The following is a 22,680-nucleotide window of genomic DNA, read 5'->3' as shown; positions in this document are numbered from 1 at the left end:
CCAACCATGGAAGGAAAGCCGAAGATGTGCTTGGACTTGTAAGACATGATTTGTCCTCCAGTAAAACTTAATTATTTTGTAGACAGGCTGAAATATACTTTTTAAAAAAGTACTATGCTTTACTATGAAGGAGAAACTGTTCATAGAGGAGTCTCTGTTGCAGAATATTAGTACAAAGATCTGATGCAGTTCTGTATCTCTATACCCTGTGGGAAGAGGTCATTTTAGATATAGTTGTCCTTAAGTGCCAATAATACCACTGGTTGGAACTACTGCCAGAATGCAGGGATGTGTGACAGAATAAGACATGGACAAGCATTCTTCATTTGGGGCCAAGACCAAGGACTAACTCTTCTAGCTTTGTATAGAAGCTGCCTTGTACTCAGTTTATTAAATCTGCAGTTCAAGGAAATCTTTGTAACATCATAATTGGATCTGTTAGAACTGAAAGTTGATTTTGCAATCTGAGTTGGAATTCACATTTTTTTCATTAGAACAAGCTGAATTTTTGTACCCTAAGAAACATTCTATTTAAAGACTGGTATCTTAGGATGTTTGCAATAAATCCTAGGTGGTTAGACATTGGTGGATAGTGGATAGTGCATAGGTCTCTGGGGTACAGTCAACACAATTTCTTGTCATAACCCGTTGCTGTTTACTCAAGCATCAATCACACTGACCAGGCAATAGCAATGGCAGTATAATTTGGAAAGTGCTGATCTGAAGGATGCATTCATGAAGTTTTCAGGAGTCCACATGCAACACAGGTGGGGTTGTTTGGCCCACAGTACAAACCCATCCCCAGCTGAAAATGATGACAAGAAAACTGGTGTTCTAGAGAACACACAATTTCTCTCAGAATGTTTCATGAAATCCCAGTGGTGAAGATGCTCACATATATTAGGTAACAAATGAGAAACAAGTCCCAAGATGAAAATGGCAGCTTTGATGGGTAGATTGCCATAGCAATCCTGTGTCCTAAGTGTAATTGTACAAAAAGGAGACATTTAATAAGGACTTCTAATGTTGTGACAGTATGACTAAGACAGGAGAAACTGCATCTTCAGAAAGCCTTTCCTCTTAAAGGACAGAGAAACTATGCTCTCTTTTGTCAATTATGTACATAAGGTGATTTCATACAGTGATTGATTTGAAGGGCCAGCATCTAGGATATACAGTTGGCCCTCCGTTTTCATGGGAGATCTGTTCTGGACCTCACCATGAAAACAGAGGCTCGCGCATATTCATGCTCATAGGCTTGAATGAGGTGTGCCCCATGCATGTGGTCTCATTGGAAATAGTGGAGGTTGCCCTCCGCGGATATTCGATCGCAGTGGATTGAAGGTCCACAAGTTAGGAGGGGTGACTATATTCATATTTTAATACTGGCCCATTAGGCAGAAACCATTTAGTAGCAATTCAAAACTTTCATACTTGGATCAATAAGCAATAGCAATGTTGGTCCTTCAAGGTAAGGTACATACAATGAATTTGCACACAGCACAGCTATAGACTCATAGAGTTCGAAACCTCAAGGGCCACCCAGTCTAACCCCATTGTACAGGAAGACACAGTCAAAGCCCTCCCTGTGACAGATGCAGCCTTTGTTTAAAGACCTCCAAAGAAGAAGACTACACCACTGTTTGAGGGACCATGTTTTACTGTCAAACAGCTCTTACTGTCAGGAAGTTCTTCCTAATGTTGAGATTCTCCTTTTCTGTAGTGTGCATCTATTGCTCCATATCCCAGTAGTGGAACAGATGGGCAAAATAAAGTGGTTTCCATTGGCTTTGAAGGCAGGGTGTTTAGATGACATTCAAGGGTCACACACCTCCAAAGCGGCTGGAAACCCGATTGATGCTGTGCTCCAGGGCTAAAAATCAGAGCAAAAAGAAGCCGATTTGGGCTGAAGATATGGACCTTCAACCATGCATATAAACACCCTGACACGACAGTGGTTCTGAAGGAGTGATAACTCCCAACCCTAACACTACATACAAACGGTCCAATACAAGTGCAGGCCTGAGGCAAAGAAAAGAAATGAAAGTGTGACAACTCCAATGGATGTAATGACAACATACACAAAGAGACAGTGCAACGGGGGGAATGGGGTGAAAGGGGCATGTAGTGTGGGCCTCCATGAGTGTGCTTTGCTCACACAACAATTCACCAATGCAATGTACGGGCAGAACATCATATGTGTGAATGTGCAGCTGTTCAAAGCAGTGGTCATGCAATAGGATGACATCTGGGTGGACGTGGGAGGTACAGTCTTTTCTTCTTATAAACTGATTTTTTTATACACAGATTCAAGCATCCAGGTTTTGAAAATGTTCCAAAAAGTATACATTTCAAATATCAAACCTTGCTTTTACATTTTTATAAGGGACACCATTTTGCTATGTCATTATATTTAATGGGACTTGAGCATCCACGGATTTTGTTATCCACAGGGGATCTTGGAACCAAACTCCAGCGTATAATAAGGATCCACTGTACTTTGGGGTCACTGGCAATGTGTTTGGGGAACAAAAAAGTTACCCAATGATCAACCTCGATTAAGATGTAAATTGCAGCATCTTCTAAGAATCAGATTTAGTCACCACTTCTAATGGAAGTGTGCATGTATTTACATTTGTAGACTACACAGACGTTGGGGGCCACAAAAAACATGGTAACAACAGGCAATGATACAAATATATGTCTTTAAGCACAGCGGACTGACTCATGCAACCTTTGGCAAGATTAGTTTAGAGGGGATTTGCCACTGTCGTCTCTAAGGTTGAAAGAGTGCAACTTGCCCATGGTCATCCAATCAGTTTCTATGGCTGGTTTGGGGATTTGAACCCTGTTCTTTCAGTCCTTGTCCAACACCCAAACCACTATAACAAGCTGCCCCCCCCCAAAAAAAAAGCAGACTGTGAGCTTAAGTAAACTGGGCCTTCTCATCCTTGTTGCCTCACTATAGCTTCCCACTTTCCTGAGCTTGCACATTTCTGCAAACTCTTCCCTCCCACTGTATTCTTCCTACTTAACTCCTGGCAGCAGCTTTTTTGCGAGGTAAAGGAGAGATGAAGCCAGAAGGAAGGGGTTCAAAAGTTCCACTATGTACTGAGATTTCCACTTGTACAACTCTAGCTACAACCCAGCATGCTGGGACACAGTTACAAAATGCATGGAAAGGTTTGCAGAACTGAAGGTCACTTCTCAATCTTCTTGTTTCATTAGATAATTATAATTTTTTTATCACCCATCAACACAAAAAATAAAATCACAGGCACATTTCTCAAAGACTGTCACTGCTAAGTATATCAGAAGACTGGCAACACTCCTCAGATGTCAAATGAAAATTCTGATCAACAAGATGTGCAAAGTACAAGTCAATGGAGAGAAAAGCTACAACCAAATCTAATCAGGATTCTGCACAGAATAAACTAAGATAGTGATGGTTGTCATAGCTTAATCAAAACAGAAGTATACATCATGGATGACAAGGTACTGCCATCAAAAACAACAGACACATTTCCCTTCCCCCACCTATTCCCACAATCTCTACTGTTGTGATTCTTGCTTCAGCTCCCCATAAGATGGCATCTTAACTTGGGATGGACAAAGAAGGATGTTTCAATTTCATTTTTATGTGTTCATAAGTGTGTTCTGTTTTATTAATCTGTGATTTAAAACATCAGGACATTAAAATTTAAATGCATATGTTTAGGATACATATGTGTATACAGGACCACCTTAAGTTGGAAACAACTTGAAGGCACACAACAACAATAAACCCTAAAATAGTCAATTATAAATGCATTCTGGTACTTGATTTGAGCCAAAAACTGCCCTACAAAATTCAGAGAAGTGTAGAATCTGAACCAGAGATTGTAAAGGTTAGTTTTTGGACTACAAGTCCAAAAATCCCCTGCCCAGCTGGCTGAAAGGTATTTGGAACTGAAGTCCTAAAATATAGATTTCCTAACTCATGAGGACAATGGTTTTCTGATTTGCATATTAATTCAAAGGTGGCAATCAGGTTGACTTGGTCTGACGAGCAGACCAAACCAAACCCTTGAGCTTCCACCTAAGAGAAGGAAAAGGGAGATGGGCTCTTTCTTTTATATGAGAATGTATTTCATATTTTTGATAGGTATGTGTCAAATCTCCTGAAGAAAGCTGAAGATTATTGGAGGCTTGGAAAGCCATGGCTGGAAAAGGTAAGAAGCAGCATACGAGGGTGCTGGTATGGTTCAATGCATGGAAAGGTTTGGGGTTGGTTGCTTAAGCTAATAAAATGCCAGGAGCAAATAGATGCCAGCTAATGAAAAGTCATCTCTTGAAACTGCCAATTATATTAAATAAATGTTACTTTGGTTGAGCAGGAGACACTTCTTGACAGGGGGTCCTTGGGCCAACAAGTCTCCTTCTGGGAATGGGCAGCCTCAGAAAGTAGACTCCTGGATATTATTGGGAGAGCATCTCTTCCATTTCTATGAACAGTATGTGCATTCTAAGACTGTGTTTGAAAATTCTTCTGATGCTCAGATTTTAATTATCAGCTGCAGAACAATCTGGTCTTCTAATGGTCACTATTCTTTTGGGGCAAATAGTTGTGAAGACACTAATGTTAGTTGCAAGGCCTGAGCCAAAACAATACTGCCACATCTCTAATCCTGAATGCACAATGGTATCTACTTTGGATCACTAGAATACCCAGCAGGAATCACTGAAGAGAATGTAGTCCAATGAAAATGATTTTCTTATCATTGATCTTAATTGCAATAACTTCTGATCAGTGCCCATAAAAATATTTTTAAAATATATTTATTAATATATAAGTAACCTTACCCTAGGACATTGTGCAGTTCTTTTTGTATAGTTGTAGTCTTATAATATACAACCTAATACATAACTAATTATGCTCATATAGATATTTGAAGCTTGAAAATTAAGCATATAATTTTTTGTTTTCAAATTTTGTTTTCCTTTAACATTCTGCAATGTGACGCTATTTCCTAAAGCCAATAATTTCGCTCTCTTATCTGGGAAATTATAAATTCTGTTTCCACACTGAAATCTCAGTTTGTCTGGAGATATTTGGGGAATCTCAGTCTTTTCTTCCCTGGAAGAAAAATGAACCTTCTTACTGAGAAAGAGTGCATTTTCTTATTATAAAATGAGTAATAAGGCATAAATAAAATTACAAAAGGTCTTGCATTTATCCTGAAGTTTTACATGATAGCCAACTGCATCAGTAACATAGAAAAAGATATATTTAGACCAATTTTAAGCTTTTTTGGGGGGGCTTATTAGAAGTGTTCCGAAAATAGTAGGCTAGGGAAGCTCCAGGTGACAAAATGGCATTTTTTACAGTAACAAACATAGTCATATGCCATGTTAGGTAGCATTCGGATACAAAGTATTCTCCTGGTTTGCCTCCTCTTTCCAACCATTGGCCCTTTGGTTTGGAATATGAAGACAATTATTACTTTATAGAGCTTTTATAAGGACGGAAATGGCAATATTCTTTGGACACTTGAAATGTATTATGTAAATGCTGTTATCATCCATTGCCATGAGATACCATCATTAAAATACTGTTTTTCAGCCCCACATTTTGTATTTTACCTGAACTCATTTAACTTTCTGCCACCAGGAAATGGAACAGTTCCCATTTGGCTAATCTTACAACGTTAGAAATACAATGATAACAGAAGCTGTCATGACAGCTGCTTTTTGTTTATTAAACAGGAAATTAGATGTATATAGCTGCATATGCTTATGTCTTAACAGAGGCTCACTGGAAATGCTATTCCAGGAATATACAAAATGGACTTTGACAATGTCATCAGGACATTTGTAATGGATCTATTGTGCATTTATTTGCAAGCATCAGAACTAAAATAAATGACTTAGCTGCATTAAAACTTGTTTGGAATGGCTGTGTCTGGTCTTTCTGGCTGACCAGCAGGATGGAATAAATTAAACAAGCTGGGAGAGGGTGCTAGATTGAGAAAGATAGGTACTTCTGGTCTTTAAAAAAAACCAAAAAACATCCATAACATTTAAAACCTTGCATCCTGAACTAAGCAAGGGGGAAGTCAGGAAGATTTTCAGATTTTATTTTACTTTACTTCTTCAGAGGCCATCCACCTGGCACAGATGTAACTCTCTTCTAGGAGAGAACAGAGGGAAGGGAGAAATTACAGCTGACAGACATCAAAAACACACTGCAGAAATAATCCAGTTTGAGACTGCTTTAAATGCCATGGCTCAATACTAGCAAATTCTAGGAACTGTAGTTTTGGGAGACATTTAGCCTTCCCTGTCAGACAGCTCTGGTGCCAATAAACTACAATTCTCAGGACTCCCTAGCAGTGAGCCAGGACCGTTAAAGCAGTCTCAAACTGGATTATTTCTGCAGTGTGTTTTGTACCAGAATCACACAAATGGAAGAGGCTAATCTCTGATACTAAGCCAAAGAGCCAGAGTTGTCCGAAAACGACTCCAGTGGTTATGTGGCCAGCATGACTGCACTGAACACTGTTACTTTCTCACCGAAGTGGTACCTATTTATCTACTTGCATTTGCTTGCTTTTGAACTGCTAGGGTGGCAGAAGCTGGGACTAGTGACAGGAGCTCACTCCATCATGCAGCACTCAGACTTCAAACTGTCAACCTTCCAATCATTACTTTTAAAAAAGAAGTCATTTCAGAATATAATTTTTAAAAGATAAAAATTATCCCACACACCCTTCTGTCAAAGTCTTCCCTAGTTTGCATCCATTGATTCTTACCAGTCCTTAGAACTGAGGTCCCTGGCAGGAAGCTGATTTTGCCAATATCCTTCTGACAACTACATCATGTGCTCTTCCATTTAGCTATGCAATTCTTTTGATTCAGACTGAAGTGAGCATATACATTTTAAACTGGAATAATTTCATAAATCTATGGAAGACCAGGTTATTTAACTATATGTATAAAACTCCAGTTCAGTAACTTAACATCAGCATAATGTTATTCATGTGATCCTAGATGGGTGGGAAGCACATGTAAAAGAAAAGGAATATACTCAGCTAGTCCCTAGCTATCAGTCAATGCAGAATGTATTGCTGCATGTTAGCTCTAGTGAGCTTATCCCCGAAACCTGTTATTATGCTGAATGGTGTGTAATGGTGTAATGGAAGAGAGAAATTTTTTTGCCTTCCTTAGCAATATTTCCTGTTCTGCATGGATAAAATCTTAGCAGGAATTATCTCCAAAGTACTAAAATATATTACCCAGTCTCTGACTACGTTGCCAATAATTGATGAAGATATGGGAGCAGGTGGAAGTCTGTTGCTAACAGAACAGCTAAGGATAATCTAAGGGTTCTGGCCAAAAGAAGACAGGACTGATGATAAATGACAGATTGCAGTGGGAGGCAACAGCGGTGGAAAGGAGAACAAGCACAAAGAAAGAAACATAAAGGAAGAAAAGAGATAACAGTTGGGGGGGGGGGAGGTAAGTGGCCAGGTAATTCATTATACATCAACTGTAGATTATTGTTACAAATACAGGATACAGTACAGTACTAATCATAACACTACTGACCGCTAGCTATCTAACACAGGGTTAGACCCTCCAGACATTGTTGGACTATGGCTCCTACCAGGCTTCTGACTGTTCACAAGGGCTGATGGGAGCTACAATCCAAAAAATATCTGCAGGATCTTTTAAAGCAAGATACCATACTGCATATAGTCTAGCTGGGCAAATAACTTGGGAAAACCTAATACTGAAGAATATTGACAAGAGAGAGGAGAAAGGCAGGCAGAAGAAAGAAAGGTTCCAATACTACTTCTGACAGCCATTAGGGGTTTTTCTGAGTTTTTATTTTGTTTTGTTTCATGCACAATATTCTATGTGTTGAATTAAAATGACCAATGACCTCTGGGCATCCTCCAAATGTCCTGGAATATGACTGCCCTAATACATGAGCACTGGCAATGTTGTCTGGAGGATTGTAGGCCAAAATATCTGGGGAGCCCCAGAATGCTTGCATCAGACTATCAGTGACAGACTAGAAATGCAGCACATAAGGGATGGTATACCAGTTGAAGAAATACATGCCCCTGCTAGCCTAGGAATCTAATCAGGCGAGTTCCTGCTGAATTATAATTAAATAACTGATCAAACTACTCTGGTATAGTCCCATTATTCCATTTTAAATGCCATGGCAACAGCCTATGGAATCCTGGGATATGCAGTTTAGGGATGGGCATTTAGCATTCTCAGCCAGAGATCTCTTGCCCCTCATTAAACTACAAATCCCAGAATGCCACAGGATGCTGCCATGGCAGCTCAAGTTGAATATAATATTATAATAGTGTAGTGTGATAAGGCTATAATGTCCTTAACTGTTTATGTTTCATTATAAAAATATTTCCACTTTAATCTAGAAGATGGCCCACTGATACCAGAGATACTAATGCTCCTGAACCCTTAAGTGTGAAGCATTTGCTCTCTTGGTTGAGAATTCAAGCCGCATTAACTTGCAAAGGATCTCACTTTTTCCTGTAATCTAGGGAATTTAATTTAATTAATTTTAATAGTTTGCTTCTCCGACCCTACCTTCATATAGCCACTCCCCATGTGTGGTTTTTTTTTAATTTGGTATGTTTACATCTCACCTTTCTTCTTATCATAGAGTTCAAGATGGTAAATATGAGGGTTTCCAGTGAAGATTTCCTATCTAGTCACTGGACACGCTCATACCTGCTTAGCTTTATCAAGCTAGTTACCTCACGTGTCCTTAGGACCATGCCTTTGAGCATTCAACTATGTCCTTGTCCCTTTGCCTCCCTCTGCCACGCCCCTGCCTTTTTTATGTTGTCCCACTTTTCTGTTATTTTGCTCATTGTTTATTGAGTCCCTATTCAGTTATTTGACTTCTTGGGCTTAAATCTCCTCTCCACCTCTCAACCTCATGCTTAAAAAGGCACCCCCTTCTCTCAAAACACACACACACACCCCACCCTGTCAAATTTACATCACCAATATTGCTTCCAGGCTTCACGTGAGAGGACTTCCCTAACTATTATTCATTCTTCCAGCACCGACTTTGCCGTTACATTCAGTGTTGCAAATTTCCAGGGAATTCCCTGGAATCTGGGGAATTTAAAACATTCCGGGGAATATCTTTGAGGCTTATTGACAACACTGGTTACATTGTTTGCAAATATTCAGTGTCCTAGATGACAAGGAAGAACCCGAAAGGAAAATTAATCCAAATTAAAGCTCTCTTTCTCTCTGTTTTTAATCTCTCTCCAAATAAATCTGACCTTCACAGTACATTGTATATTAAAGGGTCTTTAAAATTTCTCCATAATTTTCAAATTACACTTCTAATCAAATTTGGCTTGCCATTTCGCTTAGCAGTGCCATATTTCCCCCCTGTATTTCTGATAATGCAACAATAGGACCTGCAGAAAATGGAAACCATAGTAACTAGCTAAACACTGTGCAGCAGCAGGCAATGGCAGTGGATCACCTCAAAAGAACATGGAGTGCTCCTGTGCTCAGACGCCTCCCACCATCAGCACAATTCCTCCATGCTTCCCTTTTAACTTGGTCCTAATTAAACAAGTTTCCAACCACAAAACTGACACTAGGGATGATGTCTTATTGTTGTCGTCATCCCTTATAGGGCATTAAGCAGGGCCTACTGTTTAGCTGACTTTAAAGGCAGACTTAATACCCTCTGGAATTAATTAGGAATTTCTTGTTCCTTTTTGCTGTAAGGAATTTCTGATTTACATTACAATGTATTCTGTAACTCTTTCATTCTCACTCCGATTCATGGACATGTATGCAAGAATTTGCTTTGCTTATGTTTTTTTCCCTTTCTGCCTTAAAAAGGTTTGCTTGCATGATGCACAGAACTGATTACTTAATATCAATGGACATTTCTTAAGAAGTAACAAAACAGTATCTTAAATAAGGTTTAAGTTTTTTTTCAAAGTAATGAATCATTTTAAAATCACCTCCCAAATTCTGTATTCTTTCACAACAATCCACTCTATTTAATGTTACCATGTTCACCCTCAAGCCTATAATTCAACCCATTGCACACTGGGCTGAGAACAATGAGTCACACAGCAAATTCTAGTGACCACAGCCAAGACCAACTGCCAGAGAGTCCTATTAGATCTGAAATACAACCTTAAGCTTACTGTTTTGTTTTTAACCCATGTGAAGCGACCATTTAGATACTGTGTACTGTCTGTTCTAAGGTGGACATTATATCAAGGTCTGGATCTATCCCAGTTAAGATGCCTGGATACATGCATTTTAATATAGTACTTAAGTTTACTGTTTTGTTTTTAAGCCATGTCAAGGGACCATTTAGATACTGTGTTCTGTCTGTTCTAAGGTGGGTATTATATATCAAGGTCTTGATCTATCCTAGTTAAGATGTCTGGATTCATGCATTTTGAAACAGTACTGCTGTAAAACAAGATCAAGTCAATCCTAAAATATAATATGGCCTCTATTAACATTAAACTAAAGCTTACCAGTCCCCGAAAGCCATCCTACAAAGGAAAAAGTGCACAGCTCCTTGAGAGGCTTACCTATATCTGGACTTTGCAGGAATTCTGTAACTGATGATCAGCATCTGGGAATAGCATGAGGGCAATGAAAATAGTAATAACCAAGATATAATTCTGAAGACGCTGCAATGGGATACAGAGAGGAAATACTGTCTACTGTACACAAGGCTCTCAGTTCTAAAGGACAGTTGCCCTGTCATTATATCTTGGTCTCATCCATTGAGCCAGGGACTAAGAGTCATAGGAGGCTGCTGGACGAATATCATGGGAAAAGAGAAGCTAACCACCTCCCAACCATTGCCAGAAAAGGATCTGCTGCATGAAGTCTGCTTTGCCCTTTTCTGACAGAAAAAAAAATCTCTTATTAGTAATGAGATCAAACTGGCCTCAACCACTGACCAGAGAAGAAACTGCTTTTCCAGTGTTTCCTGCCCTCTTCCCTCCTCCCTCCTGCTTCCTTTTATGTTGTGTTGATCCACTGGGTGACCTTGGGCAAGTCACATTTTCTCAGCTTCAGAGAATGACAATGGCAAACCCCCTCTGATGAAACCTGCCAAGAAAACCCCATGATAGAGTAATTGGGAAATGACTTGAAAGGACACAATAACAACATCAGGAACTGCCTCATTTTTAAATATAAATATAATGCTTAGACAACTTTAGCTGCTATATAATAGAATAGTAAGACTAAGGAGGAGGAGGAAGGTGAAACCACCATCGGCTTTAGAAACAGTCTCCTGAGCTTATCAATCGAAAACATTTTTATACTGCCTCCTAATACAACTCCGGGCCTCTTACAATAAAAATCAATGGAAAAAGTGATGCATTTGTCCCATTCCCAAACAACCATAAAAATCAACCATAAAAATATTAGGCATATATCAGTTCCAGATGCTAAGATGTATTTCAGGGAGTGCTGGAATAAATATGCTTCATCCTGAACACCCTTGAAACCCTTGAACAGTCATTTCAGGAGAGCAATATTTGTAAGACACCACAATATATCCCAAGGCAACAGTATCCTAAAGTGTGGCTTGCAGTCAAAAATGAATGTGATTTCTTATGAGGCAAATGTGTGAAGAACATTCTTATTACCATTAAATTCTAGACTTTCGGGTACACTGATGAGATAGGTTCTTACCCCAAAAGGCCACTAAAATATGCATCTTACTAACAGTGGTTGTCTATATGCCTTTCTTGGGTCTCAGTTTTTGCGGGGGGGGGGGGGGGGGGTGTCCGGAACGGATCCCCTGCAAAAACGAAGGGCCAACTGTAAAAGGAAAAGAATGGGGAGTGTTTACAGTTAAGCAAGAGCACAAAATAAACCAGTGTCAAATTCCTGTCTGTCTTGCATCTTATTCAATTTGTGTTAACATACTGTTATGCGTGACTCTATGAATATCTGGATGAGCATCACAATGTTCTGCATGATGATGACCTCCGTCCACACTTGTGCATACATAAAAGTAAGGCAGTGATGAGCACAATATTTCAGTTTAAATATCTAAATACTATAATATGTTCCTGTTTTTATATAGCAGCTAAGCCTAAGCAAATGCAATACCTACTGCTTTAGAGGCTTTGTAAATCTGTACTTCCTATTGATACGTCAAATACAACCAGCAAAAAGTACTTTAATGATTCAATCATAGATGCGTTAGGCGTGCCCAAGATTGTTGAAAAATCAGAATTTTGTCATGTAATTCTATCAAAGGCCCAGAACAGACATGCCAAATGAAGTGGCTTCTGGCTGCCTTAGAGGTGTGATGTTCAAATGGCACATGCCTCCAAGGTGGCCTAAAGTCATGCCGAAGCTGCATTCTGGTCCTTTGGACTGGAACAAAAACAAGCTGGGATAATCTGGCTCCTGGCAGTGTGGGCTGAGTCCTTTGGGTGCAATCTGCTTTAGGAGCAGGCTATACAGTCAGTGTGGTCCTGACCCACTTGCAGTCATAGCAGACTTGGACTGCTCTTTTGTGCCCATCTGTTCCAGTTTTTAGATTTACATGTATAAAAGTGAGACAACAGAGCATAAAAACAACATCCACAGAGACTATTATTTAATTACAATGAAGGCTTCATGACAGTTAAAGATTATTTTCAAATGGTCACATTTCTCATATACGACTCATGCTTTGGTTGTGTTATGAAGAAGCTATTGGTTTAAGCACACAGAATACTGCCTGCCCATGATTTTGCTTGTGTGTACAATGGACTCTTCCCATCTGCAGGGTTTCAGTTCAATCCCCATCCCCATGGATGGGAAAAAATGTGGATGTCACATCCCATATTATTCAATGGGCAGCAATGTGGCTATGTCAGCCCACACGAGCCACCAATGAATAACATGGGGCATGGTGCGCCATGGACTCCAGTTTATGAATCACCAGCCACTGATGTAGTGGGCCCAATGTATTAAGAATCTAAATCCTATTGAAAAAGACTCAACAACCTACAAGCTCTCCAGTTCCACAGACAAAATAGCTAACATCTGCCATTATTTGTGTCTTTAAACCAGCAAATAGTCATTTCAGCTAAAATCATTTTCGTGCAACTTGATGAATTCTGAAATCAATGCGAGCTTTAATCCTGTCAGTAGTCTCAACAAGAGTAGACCCAATGAACAGTAGGCCAATACATATGTAAATCCCGCTGATTCAATGGATCTATTCTAGTGAGGACTAACAGTAGAATTCAAGACTACATATACTTTTTAAATAAAAATGTTCAAGTGTGATAAGGAATATATTAAACAAGTATACTCCAAGAACTCGATCCAATGAGACACTACTTGCACACATTAAGCAATTAGGATGAAAAAGAATCATAGAATCATAGAATCGTAGAGTTGGAAGAGACCAGGGCCATCCAGCCCAACTCCCTGCCATGCAGGAAATCCAAATCAAAGCATCCCCGACAGATGGCCATCCAACCTCTGCTTAAAGACCTCCAAAGAGGGAGAGTCCACTACACTCCGAGGGAGTTTGTTCCACTGTCGAACAGCCCTTACTGTCAGAAAGTTCCTCCTATTGTTGAGGTGGAATCTCTTTTCCTGCAGCTTGGATCCATTGTTCCTGGTCCTGTTCTCTGGAGCAGCAGAAAACAAGCTTGTTCCCTCCTCGATGAAACCCCTTTAAATATTTAAACAGAGCTATCATATCACCTCTTAATCTTCCTTTCTCCAGGCTAAACATCCCCAGCTCCCTAAGTCGTTCCTCATAGGACATGGTTTTCAGACCCTTCACCATTTTAGTCGCCCTCCTTTGGACACGCTCCAGTTTCTCAATGTCCTTTTTGAATTGTGGTGCCCAGAACTGGACACAGTATTCCAGGTGGGGCCTGACCAAAGCAGAATACAGTGGCACTATTACTTCTCTTGATCTAGACACTATACTTTTATTGATGCAGCCTAAAATTGCATTGGTCTTTTTAGCTGCCACATTGCACTGTTCACTCATGTTCAACTTGTGGTCTACTTGGACTCCAAGATCCCTTTCACATGTAATTTCATTCAGCCAGGTGTCCCCCATAATCCTATATATGTGCATTTTGTTTTTCTGCCCTAAGTACAGTACCTTACATTTCTCCGTGTTGAATTTCATTTTGTTAGCTTTGGCCCACTGGAGTATTAGCTATTCCTCCTAATTTGGTGTCATCTGCAAATCTGATAAGTATGCTCCCAATTCTGTCATCCAGGTCATTGATAAAGATTTTGAATAACACTGGACCCAGGAAAGAGCCCTGTGGGACCCCACTGGTCACGTCTCTCCAGGATGAAAAGGAGCCATTGTTGAGCACCCTTTGGCTTTGGTCGGTCAACCAATCACAAATCCATGTAACAATTGCCTTGTCTAGCCCACATTTTACAAGCTTGTTTTCAAGAATGTCACGGGAAACCCTGTCAAAGGCCTTACTGAAATCAAGATATACTATATCCACAGCATTCCCTTCATCTACCAAGCTAGTAATTTTATCAAAGAAAGATTAGATTTGTCTGGCATGACTTGTTTCTCTGAAACCTGTCTTGACTTTTTGTGATTATGGAATTGCCTTCTAAATGTTCACAGACTGCTCAATGATCTGCTCCAGAATCTTTCCTGGTATTGATGTCAGACTAACTGGACAATAATTGTTGGGATCCTCTTTTTTCCCTTTTTGAAGATGGGGACAACGTTTGCCCTCCTCCAGTCTGCTGGGACCTCTCCTTTTCTCCAGGAGTTCTCAAAGACTATTATTGACAGTGGCTCCAATATTACATTTGCCAGTTCTTTCAATACCCTTGGATGTAGTTCATCTGGTCCTGGAGACTTAAATTCATTTAGATTAACAAGGTATTCCTCTACTATCTCTTTACTTATTCTGTACTGAAATTCCCCTAATCTGTCCTCTGCTCCATTATCCTCAGGTTGAGCACCCTTTTCCTTTTCTGAGAAGACTGAGGCAAAGAAGGTGTTGAGTAATTCTGCCTTTTCTCTGTCCCCTGTTAGCATTTTGCCATCTTCTCCACGCAGTGGCCCTACCGTTTCCTTCTTCTTCCTTTTGCTGCGGACATATCCAGAAAAGCCCTTTTTATTCTTTTTAACCTCTCTAGCAAGCCTGAGTTCATTCTGCGCTTTCGCTTTTCTGACTTTACCCCTACACATGCCTGCTATTTCTTTGAATTCCTTTTTCGTGATTTCCCCCCTTTTCCATTTCTTATACATGTTCCGTTTAAAACTTAGCTCAGTTGAAAGTTCCTTAGTCATCCATCCTGGTTTCTTGAGACACCTCCCGTTTTTCTTTCTCACTGGAACTGTTTGAAATTGTGCCTTCAGTATCTCCCTTTTGAGAAACTCCCATCCATCCTGAACTCCCTTATCTTTTAGTATTTCTGACTATGGGATCACCCTCAATACTTCTCTAAGTTTACTGAAATCCACTCTCCTAAAGTCTAGAATGCGTGTCTGACTCTGCCTGGCTTTTCCTTTCCATTGTATAATAAACTCCAGGAGCACATGGTCACTTCTACTTAATAATCCCACCACTTGCACCCCATTAACCAAGTCATCCTTGTTGGTTAGGATTAGATCTAAAATAGCTGACCCCCTTGTTGCCTCTTCCACCTTTTGGACCATGAAATTGTCTTCCAAGCAAGTGAGGAATTTGCTAGACCTTGAGGATTTGGCTGAGTTTGACTTCCAGCAAATATCAGGGTAGTTGAAGTCGCCCATCACTACATCTCTCCTTTCTGAGTGTGTGGTCATCTGTTCTAAAAAGGCATAATCCAATCCCTCCATCTGACTTGGGGGTCTGTAGTAGACTCCCACCATAACATCCTTGTTGTTTGCCTCCCCTTTAATTTTTATCCAGATGCTCTCCACCTGGCTTCCATGATTGATGTCCTGGATTTCTTCACTGGTGTAAATGTCTCTGACATATAGTGCTATTCCTCCTCCTTTCCTGTTTGACCTATTTCTCTTTAAAATGTTATACCCCACTATTTCCATATTCTATATGAGACTCATCTCACCAGGTTTCAGTGATGCCTATTGTATCATATTTGCTTTGTTGTACTAGAAGTTCAAGTTCATCTTGCTTATATCCCATGCTCTGTGCATTAGTGTAGAGACATCACAGACCATGGGCCCCCTTTACTTGCTGCCTGTGCAAGTTTTTTTTGCCTCCCACTGTTGGGTCCTTGCACTTTTTTTCTTGTTTCCTCTATGTCAGTTTGACTATTTTCTCCAGCCCTTTCACCTTCCTTAATATTGTCTCCCTCCCCCACGGAACTCAGTTTAAAACCCTCCTGATCAAGTTCTTGAGACTGTTGGCAAAAACATTTCTTCCAACTGGCGTGAGATGCAACCCATCCGTTGCAAGAAGTCCCTCCTCATGGAACCGCAGCCCATGATCGAAGAATCCAAATTGTTCTCAGCGGCACCATCTGCAGAGCCAGTTGTTCACATCTGCTATTTTCCTCTCCCTTCCTGGACCGTGCCCTTCAACTGGCAGAAGAGACGAGATGACAACCTGTGCATCCATTCCTTTCAGCTTCCTACCAAGCGCCTCGTAATCCCATCTGATGTTCCTGCAGTATCATTGGTTCCCACATGGACCAAAAGGAAGGGGTATTGGTCAGTAGGCTTGACTAGTCTTGTCAGCCTCTTTGTCACATCACGGATCTTTGCCCCTGGGAGACAACACACCTCTCGCGACATCTTGTCAGGCCTACAAATCACTGCTTCTGTACCCCTCAGCAAAGAGTCCCCCACTATGACCACACGCCTCTTCCGAGGCTTAGCAGTGACTGTTCCCTCGGGTGGGACTCTCAGGCTCCCCTGCTCTGTCCCTGAAGTCTGTCCATGCTGCTCTTCCTTGTCCTCCTTGATAAGGGAAAGAGCTTCGAATTGATTCTCTAGCTGCAAGCTCCCAGAACAATCCCTTCTTGGCCTACTTCTCTGTGTGACATTCCTCCAGCTGTCTGCCTCCTGTGTAGGTGAAGTGACCTCCTCTGCTCCAGCAACTTCCTCTGCGTGGTACTTGTCCAGGATTGTTAGTTCTGTTGTGTCCAGGAAATCCTCCTGCTCCCTAATTTGCTGAAGTGTAGCTACTCTGGACTCCAACTGCTGCACTTTCTCCTCCAAGAGGGCTACCAACTTGCACTTGGGGCATGTGAAGTTCTCCACTTCTGTAGGCAAGAAGACAAACATCCTACAAGTGTTGCAGGTGACTGCAGTGGTTCCATCAGTATCCATACTGAAAAGTCTTAGAAAATTACTGGCACAGGACTGTGGGCTTCCTCCTCACTCCTCCTCCTTCCTGTAGCAGGAACTGCTCTGGAAAGGCTCTGGGAGGAGCGATATAGAGCTAGTCTTCTAGAGACAAGAGACATGTCCAGAATTAACTGAGATACGGCAAAATTTCCAAATCAATAAAAAGTATTGTTTTGGACTTCTGGAGTCCCATTGGAAATTAAAGAAGTACTATTTAGAGCTAAAGATAGGCTTGTTCCATTAAATAGAATCGTTTTTCTTCATAAGAACATCCCTGCTGGATCAGACCAAAGGCCTATCTAAGTGCAGTGTCCCACTCCCCCAGTTACCAACCAGATGTGGCATAAAGCCTCAAAAGCAGGACATGAGGTAATAGCCCACTCCCACAGTTGTTCCTAATCAAGTGGTAAACTTAACATGTCACCAAAAGGTATTTAGTAGTGCTACAAATTGTACGGATGCTATTTACTTTTTAATACCAGCCACAGGAAAAGGATAAAAGATACTTCCAACAAGAAAATAAAAGTTATGTCACAATTAATGAAAACATAAGATTTCTAGGCGAGATGGAGAGTAAAGGGGTGGATGTTGAAAGAAAGCAGATGCCTGTCCTTTCCTCCCTATTGGGAAGGAAAGGAACATTAGAAAAAGTTGAAAATCCCAGCTGCTGTAGACATTGATGTTCAAAGATAAAAAATATTTATAGTTCAGGTACTGCATGCAACAAAGAGAGAGAAGGCAACAATAAGAAGAATAAAGTATTCAAGGCTGTTTTGAAACACAACTAAATAAACAATCTAAGGAATTTTGAAATGGGTACAATTTATACACATTGCTGGGCTGGATGAAAAGTTTACTTCAGAGGTGAACATGTGGCTCTCCACATGTTGTTGGACTGCAACTTCCATCAGACTTAGCATCACTGACAATAAGGGTTGGTGGGAGCTGTAGTTCAACAACATTCAGAGAGATAGAATCATAGAATTGGAAGAGACCACAAGGGCCATCCAGTCCAACCCCCTGCCATGCAGGAAATCTAAATCAAAGCATCCCCGACAGATGGCCATCCAGCCTCTGTTTGAACACCTCTAAGGAAGGTGACTCCACCACTCTCTGAGAGAGTTTGTTCCACTGTTGAACAGCTCTTACTGTCAGGAAGTTCCTCCTAATGTTGAGGTGGAATCTCTTTTCCTGCAGTTTGCATCCATTGTTCCATGTTCTAGTCTCTGGAGCAGCAGAAAACAAGCTTGCTCCCTCTTCAATATGACATCCCTTCAAATATTTAAACAGGGCTATCATCATATCACCTCTTTCGCGTATACACCTTCTTAGAGCCCTTAGGCTCTGGAACTCCCTTCTAAGGAGGACAGAATGACCTGTTTTTTCTTGCTCTTCTGTTGGCAAACAAAGAGTTCTTCATTCCAACTGGCTTTTTAGAAAATATTATATTTTAAAAAGAGTTTTCAAAATTGAGTTGTACTACTATATTATTATTTTTTAAATAGACGGATAGGTGAGTACTGGCTTGCTGGTTCCAAAGTTCATGCCATTATATTTTCATGTTGTACCACAGCATAAAACTTGCAAATTCAAAATGACCTTAATAGATTAGAAAGCTGGCCAAAATTAACAAAATGAATTTCAACAGGGAGAAAGGTAGGATATGACACTTGGGCAGTAAAAATGAAATGCACAGATGTAGGACTGGTGACACCTGGCTTGAAGGCAGTACATGCAAAAGGCATTTAGGAGTCTTAATGGATCACAGGCTTAATACGAGTCAGCAATGTGATGCAGCAGCTAAAAAAGCCAATGCAGTTCTAGGCTGCATCAATAGGAGTACAGTGTGTAGATCAAGAGAAATAACACCACTCTATTCTGCTTTGGCCAGATGTCACCTGGAATACTGTATCCAGTTCTGGGCACCACAGTTTAACAAGTATGTGGACAAGCAGGGATGTGGCCGGAGGAGGTAGACCAAATTGCGGTTGCAATCCAGCTTCAGGCGGTCTTGGATGAAACGGATTATCTGGACCCATTTCAAACTGGCTTTCGGGCGGGTTACGGGGTTGAGACGGCCATGGTCGCCTTGGTCGATGATCTCTGGGCATCGACAGGGGAAGCGTGTCCCTGTTGGTGCTCTTGGACATCTCAGCGGCTTTCGATACCATAGACCATGGTATCCTTCTGGGGCGCCTGGCAGAGGTGGGAATCGGGGGCACTGCACTCCAGTGGTTCCGGTCCTACCTCTCTGGGAGGTCCCAGATGGTGCAGCTGGGAGACGTGTGCTCCGATGAGAGGGCCCTTAAAACTGGGGTCCCTCAAGGAGCCATTCTGTCTCCCATGCTATTTAACATTTACATGAAACCGCTGGGAAAGATCATCCGGAGACATGGGGCGCGGGGTTATCAGTACGCTGATGACACCCAAATAATCTTCTCTATGTCTCCGACTGATGCAGTGACTAAGGATGATGTCTCCCCTCTCGTGGCCTGTCTGGAGTCAGTAATGGGCTGGATGAGGGAAAACCGACTCAAGCTGAATCCAGAGAAAACGGAGGTACTTGTGATAGGTTCCCCTGGTCCAGGAATGGCGGTGGTTCCACCTGCCCTGAACAGGATCACGCTTCCTGTGAAGGACTCCGTGCGCAGTCTGGGGGTGCTTCTTGACTCGTCGCTTCACCTGACTGCTCAGGTGAATGCGACGGTCAAGAACGCCTGTTATCAGCTTCGGCTTATTCGCCAGCTGCGCCCATACCTGGCCCAGAGGGACCTTGAAACCGTGGTACACGCTCTGGTAACCTCGAGATTGGATTTCTGCAACGCACTCTACATGGGGCAACCCTTATACCAAACCCGGAAGCTACAAATGGTACAGAACATGGCAGCCAGGCTGATCACTGGTACTTCCAGGGCCAGCCATATTACACCGGTGCTAAAAGACCTGCATTGGCTGCCTATTCGCTTCCGGGTACAATATAAGGTGTTGGTGATTACCTATAAAGCCCTAAATGGCCTGGGCTCAGGATACCTGAAGGACCGCCTCTCCCCGTACATTCCGCCCCGCACCCTCAGAACTTCTGGGCAGCAACTACTTAGGGTTCCAGGGGCTAGGCTTACCTCCACCACGAGGAAGACATATTTCATCACCGCCCCGGCCCTTTGGAACACGCTGCCCACAGAGCTCCGCTCGGCCACCTCCCTGGCCCAATTCAGAAGGGATCTAAAGACCTTCCTATTCCATGCTGCATTCCCCGACTAAAGTCCCAATTGGTCTCCCTTCCTCTTTACTGGCAAGAAGACTGGCTAACGGGGTTTTATTCTGTTTTTACTGTATTTGTATGTATTTTGATGTATGTGATTATTGTTCTGTGTATTGTATGATTTTACCTTGCTGTTAACCGCCCTGATCTTTGGAAGGGCGGTATAAAAATAAAAATTTTATTTTTATTATTATTTATTAAATTGGTGAAAGGTCTGGAAACCAAGCCCTATGAGGATCAGCTTAGGGAGCTGGGTATGTTTAGCCTGGAGAAGAGAAGGTTAGGAGGTAACATGATAGCCATTTTTAAATATATGAAGGATGTCATGTTTAGGATGGAGCAAGCTTGTTTTTTGCTGCTCCTGAGACTAGGACACAGAGCAATGGATTCCAGATACAGGAAAAAGGTGCACTTGGCCCTCTCCTTTGCCACAGCAGCAAAGGTGTCCTCATGAGGCCTCCACCACCATGGCAAGCCAGCAGAGGGGTCCTTGGCCCTCTTTCTTTGCTGTGATGTGAGAGGTCTTGCCATGAGGAGGCGCCATGACAAAGCTGACTGAGGGGTGCTTGGCCATCTCCTCTGTTGTGATGGCAGAGGTCTCCTTGTGAAAGCACAGACCATAGTCTGAGAAGCCAAATCTTTCTTGATGGCACCATATATGGAGCCAATTTTTCATTTCTTGTATTTTTCTCCCTATCCCTGGGCTAAATCCCAGGAAAGAGCAATAAAATAACAGCCTGTGTCCAAAGGTCCTTTAGTTTTCTCCCTAGGGCCTCATAGACTCTTGCCATATTTCGAAGCTGTCTTGCCATGTTTTTGTTCTATCATGGTATCAGAAAGAAGCGATAATGGTCAGTGGGTTTGATGAATCTTGTCAGCCTCTTCATTACCTGTTTCCCCCCTGTTTGAGAAAACAGGCCCCCACACCACTGCTTCTGTTCATCACACCCATGCCTTCAGAGGCGCAAGACTTTGCCCCTGTGACCCATAATTGCTGGTTAAGGGGAGAGCTTGGAATTGACTGTGTAGCTCCAAGCTTGAAGCATGGCTCTTGGTAGTTCTACTTTTGCATGTCACTTTCCTCCAAGTTATGCCCTCCTGTGTTTTGGAACTGCCACCCTCCCAAAAGGCATCTTTCTTCCAGAAGAGTCTGCTCCACTTTCTCCAAAATGGCTTCACCCTCCCTGGTAAGTCAAAGAGCAGATATACAGACCTCAAGCTACTGCCCCTTCTCCAATAAGGCAACCAACCTGCACTTGCACCATGTATAGCAGGGGTAGGCAACCTCTTTGAGCCGGGGGCCGGGTTGCTGTCCCTCAGACAACTGGGGGGCCGAAGCCAAAAAATAAATAATTAAATAATTTTTTTAAAAAAAATTAAATATATAAATAAACCAGGACAAATGTAGGACAAAATTTTCAAATGGAAGACACTTTTTTTAAAAAAAAAAATGGAGGACATGCGAAAAAATTTGCTGATTTTTAAAAATTTTTTAATATAAATGCATGTTTCTGAGGCTTCTATAGACAATTGCCCCCCAAAGGCCCCGGTGGCAATCGGTGGCAGGACCAGGCTGGGGCCGGTCCCAAGGCCTTGCCGGGCCGAAGGTTGCCTACCCCTGATGTATAGCATGGCAGACCTTCCAGCAAGAAAACAAAAACAGCACAGATGTTGCAGGTTAGTGGAAGTCTGTCACCATCCATGTTTGTCATCCTATATTCAGTGGCACAGTTGTACCGGCTTCTCCCTTAAGGTCTTGATAAAATGCCCTCCCATGCTCAAGGAAAGAATAAACAAAAACAAACAAAGCACCTACTCAAGCCTCCAAACAATGCAGTCAATCATCTGACCCTGAAAACACAAGCTCCTCTCCTCAAAGACCCCTCCCCAGAGGTAATAAGTGCCAAATCCAAACCCTCTGCAGGACAGGCCCTTGCCCTTATGCCCCTCCCCCAAGTGGGTCCCCCAGAGATGCATTCTTCTTTTGTGTCACCCCCTTCAGCCTTTATTCCTCCAGCCATTTCTATTCTGCATTCACCATCTCTTCTAACCTCCTCCTTTTTGGCAGAATCAATAAAAG

At 41.8% G+C, this 22,680-nt stretch overlaps 1 protein-coding gene across 1 annotated transcript in view; it reads right to left on the bottom strand.

The window, feature by feature from the left end:
- Positions 1-22,680, bottom strand: part of CHN1 (chimerin 1) — a 131,656-nt gene that overhangs the window by 51,351 nt on the left and 57,625 nt on the right. The gene's annotated exons all lie outside the window — the stretch shown is intronic.

This window comes from Sceloporus undulatus, chromosome 1 (genome assembly GCF_019175285.1).
Source record: "Sceloporus undulatus isolate JIND9_A2432 ecotype Alabama chromosome 1, SceUnd_v1.1, whole genome shotgun sequence".
Lineage (NCBI taxonomy): Eukaryota > Metazoa > Chordata > Lepidosauria > Squamata > Phrynosomatidae > Sceloporus > Sceloporus undulatus.
This window is presented reverse-complemented; position numbering and strand designations above follow the sequence as displayed.